The sequence below is a fragment of the Citrus sinensis genome, chromosome 4 (genome assembly GCF_022201045.2).
Source record: "Citrus sinensis cultivar Valencia sweet orange chromosome 4, DVS_A1.0, whole genome shotgun sequence".
NCBI lineage: Eukaryota > Viridiplantae > Streptophyta > Magnoliopsida > Sapindales > Rutaceae > Citrus > Citrus sinensis.
Genome location: NC_068559.1, coordinates 6398271 through 6412524, shown reverse-complemented (window position 1 = coordinate 6412524; position 14254 = coordinate 6398271). Strand labels below are relative to the sequence as shown.

The window sequence follows — 14254 nt, the reverse complement described above, 5'->3', positions numbered from 1 at the left end:
ATGTTTTTTTTTCTTAATATCTAAATATAAATAACATCCTTTTTTAAATAAATGAAAAATATTTTAAATATGATTATTTGACATTTATATCCTTATAAATCAAAACAAAAAAGAAGATTAGGTTTTATGGTTTAGGATATAAATATATTTTTGGAATATAATATTTAGTTCTCATTCAAACATTTTTCTATTCAGATAAAAGTTATAAAAGCTTACTTTTTCTATTCACATATAAATATCTAAAAATCAGATCTAAATTACAAAAAATAAAAAAATAAATTTTAAAAATTTTGAAATTAATAAAATTCCCCATTCCCAAATAATGGTGGGTCCCACGCCGTAAAAAATAGAGCAGGAATCGAAATCAAAATCGTAAAACCCACAATTATTTGGGAATGAGGAATGAGAGATTGATTATTGGATATTATTATTTTACTTCCACACTTATTTATTATCTATATGATAATATTAAATAAATTATCATTTCGTGTGAAATGAAAAAAAAAGTTTTCAATTCTTTACAACACTTCACTGATTTTATATTACTACATCGATGAAGCTATTCTTACAAATATAAGATACAAATTTGTATCTCATGTGATGTGTAAATATATATTCTCATTAATTAGTTGATGTTTATATATATATATATATATATATATATATATTCTCATTAGTTGTTGTGTATTAAGTATACACAATTAACTTTATTATCCAATCAATAATGTATTAATTTATTTTCAAGTAAAAAAATTGTATGTTACAATCACTTGAAATATTTCCAATATTTCTTTCTCTAGAAGAATAATATCCATTCTATTGGTCAACAACAAAGAAATTGCCTTCCAAAAGGGCACTTTTTCTCGTCTAATTTCAGGATTCAACAAATAAAATAATATAACCATATTGGGTTTGAATTTTATGTGCAGCAAGACTTGGGACTAATGCAAGCCCCTTTGGATTTGGTTCTGAATTTTATCTAATTTTGTTATTGTTTGCTACTTTTGATTTGTTTAGGATTTGTTGAATCGGTGTTCGAGTCAATTTTGAGATTTCTTGGGGTATGAACGATTATGAAGGTGATCCTTTTCTAAAATGTGAAATTATGGCGATTTAAGTTGTTATAAATAGGTTTTAACTTAATTTACTATAAAATTTCGGCAAGTGGTTTTTATACGAGGTGTGAGCTGCTAGGTAGACAATTCCTTGTTAAGTAATGCTAAGTATTTGCAAATTCTTATTTGTCTTGATACAATTCATTTGTATCTTCTGTGTGTTGTTGATTAGCAGAACTGTATGGTAATGGTGCTATCGTTTGTACCATTCCATGCTTGCAATACCATCTATGTTCTTAGTGTTATCCTCAGTGATAATCAATTATGGTGCTCTCATAATAAATCCTCTTGTATGATCTGTAAGTCTGATAACTGGTTAGCGGAGAGTAATATTCAAAATCTAAAATGGCGGAGAGAGTGTTCAAACTTAGCGGTTCTGCTCTAGTTGGGTACTGCCAAAATATCGACCAATTATTTTGTCCCTTTTAAGTATAACTTGAGCCTAAACTTTCTCTTTTACATGTTTTAATTGTTCAAAATGTTCCGTTACTTTGTGTTCCTCTAAGTTTCAATTGTAGATGCTCATTATTATGTGATCTTTAGGTGGCAATTGTTCTTGGAGTTCGAAACTTCTTTTGCGAAAACTTCTGATGCTGGCTTCAGTAGACCCACAGCTTACCAAATTTGGTAATTCCTTACATTATTTGCCTTGTATTTGAACTTGCATCTCCATATTTCAGTTATAGTTAAAATCTATCATGTTGACTATTTAGTCAATAAAGAATTAGGATGCATATTTTGTTTATTATGTTTGCAGACCATGCTCATATGGCAAGTAAAGAGTTAGGAAGTTTTGTTTATTATGTTACAAAAGTTGGCAGTTCTATCCTCATTTTCTCCCATTTTGTGCTTCTATTTTGTTGATGCAGTGTTGAAATTGATTTGCTAAATTATAGTGGTCATTGAATTTGTCATCTGGGTCAGGCCCTGGACACCTTTAGTGCTCAAATGATCAATATAGTTGCAGGTTGCTTAAATTTTTTCCCACTATTATAATGCCATTTACGTTGTGTATTATGGCCATGATTTCATTTCATAACGATGGCAACGATTATGAATTCTATATTGCTTCAATCATCCTTGGAGAAGCTAGAAAATAAGGCGTTTTTCATTTGCCAGAGTTTGATGAACCGCATAGCAAGCAAATAGCCATCCGATATCTTGAAAAATGAAGAATTGTGATATTTGGTAGTCTTCGTGCTGGTACTGGAAATCCATTCTTTACCATTGATGCCGCTGCTGCTCTTAGAGCTTCAGAACGTAAGCCCTGTGCTACTTAATATCCTTATTTCATTATCTTGTTTCAATATATAATATATCACTCTGAAACTAAAGATGGCCAATGGGCCAGGTGGCACGTGGCATGACACGGGCATGGCACATGTCCGTACAACACGACACGGCACGAGCACGTTTCGGTAGGGCACGCAGAACGACACGAAAAGCATGGCCACGTCGGGCCTAGAATTTTAGGCACACGGACCTTAAAAAGCACGGCATGATTAGAGATAGGTTAGAACATGGCACGCGAAAGACACGTAATAAGCACGCTTCATTGGTGGGCTAGCACGCGGCCCGTGGGCCAAAATATATTAAAATAAAATTTTTTAATGAAAAGTAAATATAAAATATTATGATTTTACAAATATCTTGAAATTAAATTTTTTAATATATTTTTTTAGCATAGATTTTTAAAAATTAATTTAAGTCCTAGTTTAAATAAATAATCTAATTTTTTTATACTTATAATTTATTAAATGAATAAATAAATATCATGATTTTTTTTTCAAAATACCTATTTTGAAACCTATTTACTACACCCTTATCATAATCCTCAAGTTTATTTTTCCCAATTTCATCAATTATAGTCTGCAAATCTTATATTACAATTAGTTTCCTTACCTAGCAAAATTCAAAACGTCAGGCATTTTTAATTTCCTTACCTAGCAAAAGTTAGATTGATACTTTCTGAAATGAATGAGCTGTTATCCATTTCGATCCCGATTTCACGAGTCATGAGAATTACAATCTTGCATATTTTATTTGTTAGTATATAAATGTGAATTACGAAGGATTTATCCATTTTGTAGATTCTTTGATTGTATGATTATCAAGCTTTATGCTACTGCGAACCATTCAAATCATGGTCGTAGATCAATATTGGGAAAAAGAAATGATTCAAAAGACTTCAACGTTCTTCCAAGATGAGATGAAAAGAGCAGTTTTTTTCAAATGATATGAAAAGCTTTTGGGGTGAATTAGTTAGTTAACAAAAATATGCAACCAAAAAAATAAAATTAAGCACTATTAAGGTATTTGAAAGGTTTGTTGGGAAAAAAATTTATATTTAAAACTTATGACCACATGTATATCATAAGTAAGAATTTGCTCAGAATACTTTTAAGGTGCAAATAGTCTTACCCATTAAATAATTGTATTTGCTTAAATAAAAATAATAATAAATAACTCGTTGATTAATAAAAAAAGATCAATAAATAGCCACACCCATCAGATAATTATTTTAGCTTATCATCCAGCCACAACCACAACTGCCATCTAATTGATTATCGGCTTCCCTGAGTGGTGGTCCTCGAAATCCTTGCTGTTGACTGCAATGGTGAAGGGCTATACATTGGTGTCTTCGACGATAGAGCTCTCAAGTGGCTACATTCAAAACTTGGTTAGACTGAATTTGCCGCTAGTAATAATTTTATAGCACGAATTTGCATGCACGTGTTATAACACCTAATCGTGCTTTTATTACAGTAGAACATGCCTAAACATTACGGATGAGCTTCCCAAAGAAACTCAACAATATGAGATATAGATCAAAACCATGTGACCTGATTCTGGTCTCCTTGCAGAATGCTGGTCGCACTCGCACATGCAACCATATAACTTTCTCATCGATTTCAAGTAGCTATCTTTTTAATGCCCCAAACATCTGGTTTTACCATAAAACATCAAAATAAAATAAAGAAGCTGGACGTAACCAAGAAAACCTATATCCAACAAAACCACTAACATACCTAGTGTTTCGAATATGTGAAAGTTATTAAGGTGACTTGAACCTAGACCAATATACTGAGAGCCAGTCCCTTGTATTTGGAACATAATTTTTGTTGGCCATAACTTCTTCATCAAGGATTGTATTGACCTTTTCCTGTATTTTATTAATGTCTTCTCGAGTCACATGCTCACATTCTAAATGTATGAAGTGAAAGTCCTAACTCACCTTTTTTATTTGTTCTTCATTTGCGATTCAGTCTAATCATGTAATTACTACATGCTCTCTCCATTGCTAACTTTCCTTTCCATATGCATTTCAATGTCCTTGGTGGAACTAATTTTCACCCTAGGAGGACCTGAATGCCGTCTTCTTGAACTAATTTCGATAAGAAGCATGGAATTTGTTCACTATATCGGACCCCAGTGCTGTCTGGGACCAGTTGAGAAAGAAAGAAACGAGAGCCACTTTTTGGCGCAACCAACTGATCTTTCTACAAATACCTTTTCTTCAACTCGTCATGGTCTCTATCTTAGGACCATAGAACAATTTTCACATGGAAAAATAAAATAAAGTGATTCTACTCTAAATTATTTAACATTGGTATTAGAATGCACCAAAAATGTTTTTTCTCAATCCATATGATATGTTTTTCCTCAACCCATATGATATGTTTTAAAATTAGCTAAACTCAGACCAAAGGACGAGTACACTCCAACTTCGTACTAAATAAATACCATGTATTAGCATTTAAATTGAGTATGTGAACATCCAAGAGAAGATTTCACAAGAGAAGATTTCACAAAAAACACCTAGAACATAATATGGTTAAAAACCTCATTCTGCAAAATACTAAGGGCAAAAACACACTAAAAAACATAATTGGAATTCAAAAATTATCATATCAAAGGATAAACCAATTCACATATTATATTGATAAAATATAAATGATTACAATATTGTGATAAGAATAATACAATTAAGAGTCAAATTCAATGTCATCTGTACTTAGCCAAGCACGGATGAGCCATAATACTCTTGTGATTCTTAAAAATGACGTCATGTACTTCAAATTTCAAATTCGGGAAAATTGAGTCGAAATATCCGTACACTTGTTGTTTAGAACTAAAACGAAATGGATATGATATCCCAAAATGGTGTATCACATTACGTATAAAACGTAATAACTGAGTACCAGTTGGCAAGCCATTGTTTCTCTTAAATTGAGCATTAATTGACTCAAACCTGTGACTCATATCATAGTACATGTTTGTCTACTGACTTGTCGTTGGAATGTAACGTAGGTTGCCATGTGTCCATCTAATGCTATATTGGTAGGCGTTGTTGAACCTCTCCTCTACCAAGATATCACTAACTTACATGAGTAACTCCATCCTCAGCCCGAACGACTAAAAAAATGGATGCCTCAGTATGGATTCAACAATTGGGCTAAGAATATGCACACAATTTATAAAAAATAAATGAAAATATCATAAACAAAAACTGAATAATATTGGGTTTGTGCTTACATTGTCCTTGCATTAGTAGTCATCAAAGAGCTTATAACATCACATGCTCCTAGAATGTTATCCAACAGTTCAAAATTAATCGATCGGTGTCTTTCAATTAGTAGTCATTAAAGAGCTTATAACATCACGTGCTCTTGGAATGTTATCCAACAATTCAAATTTAATCGATCGGTGTCCTTGCATTAGCATTCATCAAAGAGCTTATAACATCACGTGCTCCTGGAATGTTATCTAACAATTCAAATTTAATCGATCGGTCCTGCTCACGCTTACGGTCAGTCCTGCCCCTAAATGGATGTTCCCTTTTGGCGAGGCAATAAAATAACACCATCCCTAGACTGTAACAATCAAATTGGCTAGTTGGTGGTAGATTTCTTACGAGTTCACGGGATTGCCAACCCACCATGCCTGCGATAAAACACGAACCGTAAACTTGTAATATAGGTGCAGGTAAATTATGCTAACAAATTTATGGAAAATTGTATTACTGGGCAACATATCAATTTCACAAGAGTTGTGATACTAACAACTGTATTTTGTGCTAGGTAAATTACTACCAAACTATTATGTTTATCTTCAACTATTGAATGTATGAAAATGCTTGTACTATACCTATTTATTTAGGTAGCTCCTAAAATCCTAACATGCAATCCTAAGTAATTGATGGTTATGAAATGCTAAGAGTATAATTGCTTACCTTGAGGTGATCTTATGTTCATGATAATTTTCGGTTCCCACCTATCAGTTCCATTTTTGATTAGAATGTTTCCAGGCTTCAAATTACCATTAGGAGTCTTCTTATGGAGATGAGTAAGTCCTTGGATTACATCCCTGCACAGTCATGGGAATTCTAATTAACAAACTCAACATAAACATTATATAACTATAATTTACTACATAAATAACAAAATATTCAGTTTACTTACTACATTATTTTTTATAATGAAGGTCGAGATTATTGATTTCTCGTATTGTGAAATTCGGCGGTCTTGTTAAATTTAGATCACTTGGATTTTTCTTTTACAAGAAATAATCCTGAAAATTGAAATCACAACGTTCAATATATAGCTCAACGAAGTCTTCGTTCTCTCTTGTCCCCAAAAATTGGACAATCTTCCCCTCAAAAGTTTCCCTCAATACTTGAAGATTCGTGTTCAAATGCATCATAATCTTTGGGTAACATTTTGACAACTACATTACGTTCATTGTGCATCCCACTGTACATGGTCATGCCCGCACTCGAACTACTAATTTCGTCTAGCCAATTGACCTCCATTTAATGTACTGCAGAGAGAAATACGAAAATAAATTCAGCATAACATTTATTTCTTCAACAATTCCGGAATATAAATGTTGTAAAATAAAGATTAAGTCAAATAATCCAATAAAAAAAATAACCTCTCAAAACCATCATAACATCTAATCTATTTCATTTGATGTAGAGACGAATAATGTGTACTTATTTACTTCATTTGAAGTAGACATAAATAATGTATACTAATTAAAAATTGGGTAGTACACAAACCAAATTTGTGGTTTCATCGGAAGTTCATTCCGTAAGTGATAGCCTTTAACTTTATGTGAATTTCATCTTATCTTAGAAATAAAGAACGTGCACTGTAGTATAAAAAATGAACGTACACCGTGGTAGAAGTAAAGAAGGCGCACTGTGGTAGAAGTAAAGAACGTGCACTGTGGTAGGAATAAAAAATGTGCATGAAGTTAGTTCATCTTCATCCATCCATCCACTAGTGGAAACCATAAAACTGTTGGATGCTTGTCAAAGTCATAAAAATATGACTGCAATTGATTACAACACTAACACCACTGAATTTTTTTTTTTAAATCAACTAATCTCAGACTAAAGGAATGGTACACCCCAACTTTGTATTAAATAAATACAATTTACTAGCATGTAAATTGAGTATGTGAACATCCGAGAGAAGATTTCACAAAAAACACCTGGAACATAATATGGTTAAATAGCTCATTCTGCAAAATACTAAGGGCACAAACACACAAAAAAATCATAGTTGGAATTCAACAAATATCATATCAAAGGATAAACAAATTCACAAAGTATATTGATAAAATATAAACGATGACAACATTGTGATAAAAATAATATAATTAAGAGTCGAATTCAATGTCATCTGTACTTAGCCAAGCTCGGATGAGCCATAATACTCTAGTGATTCTTAAAAATGACGTCATGTACTTCGAATTTCAAATTCGAGAAAATTGAGTCGAAATATCCGTACACTTGTTAGTTAGAACTAAAACGAAATGGATATGATATCCCAAAATGGTGTATCACATTACGTATAAAACGTAATAACTGAGTACCAGTTGGCAAGCCATTGTTTCCCTTAAATTGAGCATTACTTGACTCAAACCTGTGACTCATATCATAGTACATGTTTGTCCACTGACTTGTCGTTGGAATGTAACGTAGGTTGCCATGTGTCAATCTAATGCTATGTTTGTAGGCATTGTTGAACCTCTCCTCTACCAAGATATCACTAACTTACATGAGTAACTCCATGCTCATTCCAGACGACTAAAAAAATGGATGCCTCAGTATGGATTCAGCAGTTGGCCTAAGAATATGCACATAGTTAATAAAAAATAATTGAGAATATCATAAACAAAGATTGAATAATATTTGGTTTGTACTTACATTCTCTTTGAATTAGTAGTCATCAAAGAGCTTATAACATCACGTGTTCTTGGAATGTTATTCAACAATTCAAATTTAATCGATCGGTCCTGCTAACGCTTACCGTCAGTCCTGCCCCTAAATGGATGTTCCCTTTTGGTGAGGCAATAAAATAACTCCATTCTTAGACTGTAACAATCAAATTGTCTAGTTGGTAGTAGATTTCTTACAAGTTCATGAGATTGCCAACCTACCGTGCTTGTGATAAAACACGAACCATAAACTTGTAATATAGGCGCAGGTAAATTATGCTAACAAATTTATGGAAAATCGTATTACTGGGCAATATATCAATTTCACAAGAGTTGTGATACCAATAATTGTATTTTGTGCTAGGTAAATCATGCAATCCTAAGTAATTAATGGTTATGAAATGCTAAGAGTATAATTGTTTACCTTGAGGTGATCTTATGTTCATGTCAATTTTTACTTTCCACTTATCAATTCCATTTTTAATTAGAATGTTTCCAGGCTTTAAATTACCATGAGGAGTCTTCTTATGGAGATGAGTAAGTCCTTGGATTACATCCTTTCACAGTCATGAGAATTCTAATTAATAAACTAAAAATAAACATTATATAACTATAATTTACTACATAAATAACAAAACATTCAGTTTACTTACTACATTATTTTTTATAAGGGAAATTATCATTCGTATACCCTATATTTGCTCTGTTATCAAAAATACTACAACACTTTGAGGGTGTATCAATCGTCCACCCTTAGTTGACAAAATGTATCAGCCGACCACCAAACCGTTAGTTGCCGTTTGAAAGTTAACGGAAGTACAGTGAATTGACGATTTTACCCTTGAAAATTATCACTTGTATACCCTTAAATTCTCTTTTTATCACTTGTATACCCTTAAATTATCACTTGTATCATATGAAAAGACCAAATTACCCTTCTGATGTCATCATACTTAAACGGCAACTAACGGTTTGGTGGTCAGCTGATACATTTTGTCAACTTAGGGTGGACGATTGATACACCCTCAAAGTGTTGTAGTATTTTTGATAATGGAGTAAACTAAGGGTATACAAATGATAATTTCCCTTTTTATAATGAAAGTCGAGATCATTGATTTCTCGTATTGCGAAATCCGGTGGCCTTATTAAATTTAGATCACTTGGATTTTTTTTTACAAGAAATAATCCTGAAAATTAAAATCACAACGTTCTATATATAGCTCAACGAAGTCTTCGTTCTCTCTTGTCCCCAAAAATTGGACAATTTTCCCCTCAAAATTTTCTCTCAATACTTGAAGATTCGTGTTCAAATGCACCATAATCTTTGGGTAACACTTTGACAACTACATTACGTTCATTGTGCGTGCCACTGTACACAGTCATGCCCACACTCGAACTACTAATTTCGTTTAGCCAATTGACCTCCATTTAATGTACTGCAAAGAGAAATACGAAGATAAATTCAACATAACATTTATTTCTTCAACAATTCCGGAATATAAAAGTTGTAAAATAAAGATTAAGGTAAATAATCCAATAAAAAAAACCTCTCAAAACTATCATAACATAAATAAATATTTAAATCATACAAAATTCATTCAAATGTTACTTTGGATGATAGTACAAAATATTTAAATGTACACTAATCTATTTCATTTGATGTAGAGATGAATAATGTGCACTTATTTACTTCATTGAAGTAGACATAAATAAAGTATACTAATTAAATACAATGTACTAGCATGTAAATTGGGTATATGAACACAGGTTTACAAGAATTTTTTCAAGCTTTTGGAAAATAATTTAAAAACTTTTGACATCAAATAAAACCAATACGAAAATTAAATTAATTTAGAACTTCCAAAAACTAGAATTCAAATACTACTTTATTTCAAAGGTCACTGCATACAAAAAAAAATAGAAAAAAAATAAAAAAAATAAATAAATGATAATAGAAAACAAGGCCAAGAAAAAATAAGTAATATTCAAAATTTTTAATGCATGTCCTAAATTCTTGGGTAGGACCAAATAAGTTTTTTCTCCAACCCAAAAAAAAAAAAACTTTAATACGAACTAAACACAAAACTATTTACTAATTTCTAACAATATATTTTTTAAAAGAAAATTTTTAACAACAATATTAAAAAAGAAAATTATTCTCGGACTAGCATACTTGTTATATGAAATTTTTATGTTAACTTTAATTTAACGATAAACTATCTTTGGAAGATAAAGATTAGAGTGCATCTACAATAAATAAGAACAAAATTGAGTGCATGAATGATGAGAGAATACATCTAGAATGAACAAGAACAAAATTGATTGTATGAATAACATAAATCATCGAATAGCATCTACCATGAGCAACTTACAAAATGCAATAGAAACTAAGCACCTAAAAATAACTGTCAAAATTTCATCAGCATATAGATTTGTTCTTGTGAGTAGAATGCATTCAAAATCTAAACCTTGTTAATTTATTCATTTACTTGTATATTTATTGTAGTTATCATAATTATGATAATTTGTCAGCATACCCAAACAATTAGTTCAGATAGCTAGAGCACGTAAAGTATCTAGATTGCTAATTACCATATCATTTAAAATGGTAGTAATATCAATACCACAGTAGGGGGGAAAAACTCAAATCAATATAATTTTTAGCTTTTTCTTTCAATTTTCTAGCATGAAACACTAGAACGAAATAAAATTGCTGCAGAAATCAATATTACATCATTTCCTGTTGCAGATTCACAATACGCAGCAGGAGAAGGAAATACCAGGAATGTAGAGTGCGAGCAGCCCACTGTTACTGTGATAGCAGGAGGACCTACACTTGTTGGCGGTTCTAACAGGGCACAAAAGGATTACAAAAGGCATGCGATGATAAGCAGAGAAGTACTCTTCAATTTGCCCACAATGAAGAAGGTGAAGGTGAGACAAGTTTCGATCATGTGGACAGATGATGATGAGGAGGGCATTCTGTATCCTCACAAGGACGCCTTGGTGATAAGAGCAAATGTAGCGTGCAAAGAATTTAATCGGATACTTGTAGATGGAGGGAGTTCAGTGGACATACTCTTTAAATCAACTCTCGAGGAGATGGGAATTGAAGATCTAAAATTGGAGCACACGAATACTTCTTTGAAGGGATTGGAGGAGGAAGGTTGACTCCAATGGGGTTCGCAGAGCTACCGGTTACTATAGCCTCGAGGTCCTTATAAGATTATCTTTGGGCATCCGTTTATGAGGATAAGTCAATGTGTTGTGTCCACTCATTAAATTACTAGCAGTTTCCTTAGCTTCACTTTCACATGCATGTATGTCTAATTGCTTCCAAAATCAATTAATCTTTAATGCTTCCTAAATTAAACTTATTCGTGCCCTTGTTATCCATAATCTCTAATTAATTTCTTATTTAATAAAATAATTCATTTAATTAAAAATAACTAATAATAACAACTAATAATTAGGGGTAAAATATGTATATGTTATATGCTCATCAAGTACCTACCAAATGACGGGATATTGTTTGGGAATAATAGCACAGTGACCCCATTTCCAAATATTTTTGAGCATTGTTCTCTCCACTTGCCAATAATACAAGATTGCTATTGCTTTGATTTTTTGTTTTAACTACATGCATGCACTGAAGTTCAAATTATTGACGGGAATGGGACCCAAAACTGAAAACACTGAAGAGAGAGTTTCAATTGTCAATTAAAGTGTACAAATAAAATTTGTACTTGTACGTAGAGCTAATCTCTTCAAGCCAACACTTCTAGCTAGCAAAAGATGAAAATATGTACTTGTAACTAGAGCTCATCTCTTCAAGCCAAATTTTCTAGCTAGCAAAGGATGAAACTAAAGCATTTTAGGCAATATTTTCGGACAAATGAAAATAGTTATTAGCTCTCATATTGACATATTCTATTACCATTTTCACTACTTATAAAACAGAGGATGAAAAAAAAAAATCCTTGTTTTTCACTTTGGTGATTAGAAATAACATTCTTTAGTTCTGCTCATTATTATTATTATTATTATTATTATTATTATTATTATTATATATTTTTTATTAAAATTTTAATTGTCTCATTAATTCTTGTTTTTGTTCTTATGAAAATTTTAGTCTATTATATGATCATCTCATCAAATCCCTAACATTAACATACCAGTAATCTATTAATGAAATTTATTTATTTTTCAGGAAAAATGACATCTACACCCTCAAGGTGTGGGGAAATGGTCACCAACACCCCCAAGTTTTCAAAAAGAGACGTCAAGACCCTCTTTTGACTATTATACTCTTTATCTCTATTATTCTAAAAAACTAACTTTAAAATTTTTAGTAAATACAAATACCATATAAATAATATAATATATGCAGTAGGCTAACAATATTAAAATATTTTAATATTTTAATAAATTTTAATATGTAAATTTATTCTATTTATTTTAATAATATATTTTTATTTATTGTACAGATTTGAAATAAATATTTGTATTAAATACATTCTACAATTAAAAATATTCTCACATAATAATATTATTAAAATTAATATTTTACATAATATTCAAAATAATTTAAAGTTTTAATACATTTATTTTAATATTATGATTCTATTTATCATAAAATTTACTTTAATATAATAAATTATATCTAATAGATTATAAAATATTAAAATATTGAAACTATTTTAAAATGTATATATTATTACATTTATTTCAATATTATATTTCTATTTATTGTAAAATATTAGAGTCAATTTTTTTGGAACAATAGAGATAAAGGGTATAATGGTCAAAAGGGGGTCTTGGTGTCCCTCTTTGAAAACTTGGGGGTGTTGGTGACCATTTCCCCAAACCTTAAGGGTGTAGATGTCATTTTTCCTATTTTTTAATAAGAATCAAATTGAATATTTGTTCATGCAATTTTATGATGATGAGTTTTCAAAAAGCAGCAGGTTAGCAATACAAAGGGCCAGTTTGGGATTGCGGTTAATAATTAAATAAGCTACTTTTACCGTGCGAATGCAATAAGCAGCTGATTAAGAAATAACTTGGTGTTTGGTAAATTTTGTTGTCGCAATCACTGTGAATTTGAAAATCAGTGTATATTCGTGTGGTAAATTTTATTACAAATATATTGTTCTATTATATGATGACCAAAATAGACATAAGTTTAAATTATCTTTGATTTTTTTAGAGTATATTTAATGATGTTTAGACATGCCTTTTTCTTTTTATAACATGTAAAATTACATAAAGTGAAAAAAAAAATCAATAAATTTGTTATATAAAATATAATAAAAATTTAGGGTAAAAGCTTGTTTAGTCCCTATATTATGAGGTTAGTGCTCATTTAGTTCCTATATTTTTAAAAACACCTCAAAACGTTCCTGCTGCTAAATATTGACACTCATGCCATTATTTTTTATTCTTTTTAACTTGCTTTTACAATATTACACTCTTATAATAATTTTTTATATTAATAAAAAATTAGATTATCAAATTAAGCTATAAAAAAAAAGGTATATAGTAATTTTTGTGGAAGCTCACGTATGTCTAAAAAATTAATATTGTAAAAAATTACATTATCAATTTTTTTAGAAAAATTAATATTTTAACTCAAGACAGTGTTCCACAAAAATTAATATATTTTTTTATTTTTTTATTTTTTGGTGTTAAACTGGTCATTTATTTTATTTCTTTTTAATTATGTCTAAAAAAATTATTATAATAAGGTAATATTGTAAAAATAAGTTAAAAGGAACAAAAGATAATGGCAAGAGTGTTAATAATTTAATGGTAGGGATGGTTTGAGGTATTTTTAAAAATATAGGGACTAAACGGACACTAACTTCAAAATATAGGGACTAAACGAGCTTTTATCCAAAAATTTATACTAA

General features: G+C 30.6%; 1 long non-coding RNA gene across 1 annotated transcript; it reads left to right on the top strand.

Moving 5' to 3' along the window:
• Positions 1–817: 817 nt before the first annotated feature.
• On the top strand, positions 818–3261 carry LOC102631274 (uncharacterized). Its single transcript, XR_371343.4, has 4 exons — positions 818–1079; positions 1659–1742; positions 2235–2375; positions 2467–3261. It is a non-coding gene; the product is annotated as an uncharacterized LOC102631274 (long non-coding RNA).
• Positions 3262–14254: the final 10993 nt, after the last annotated feature.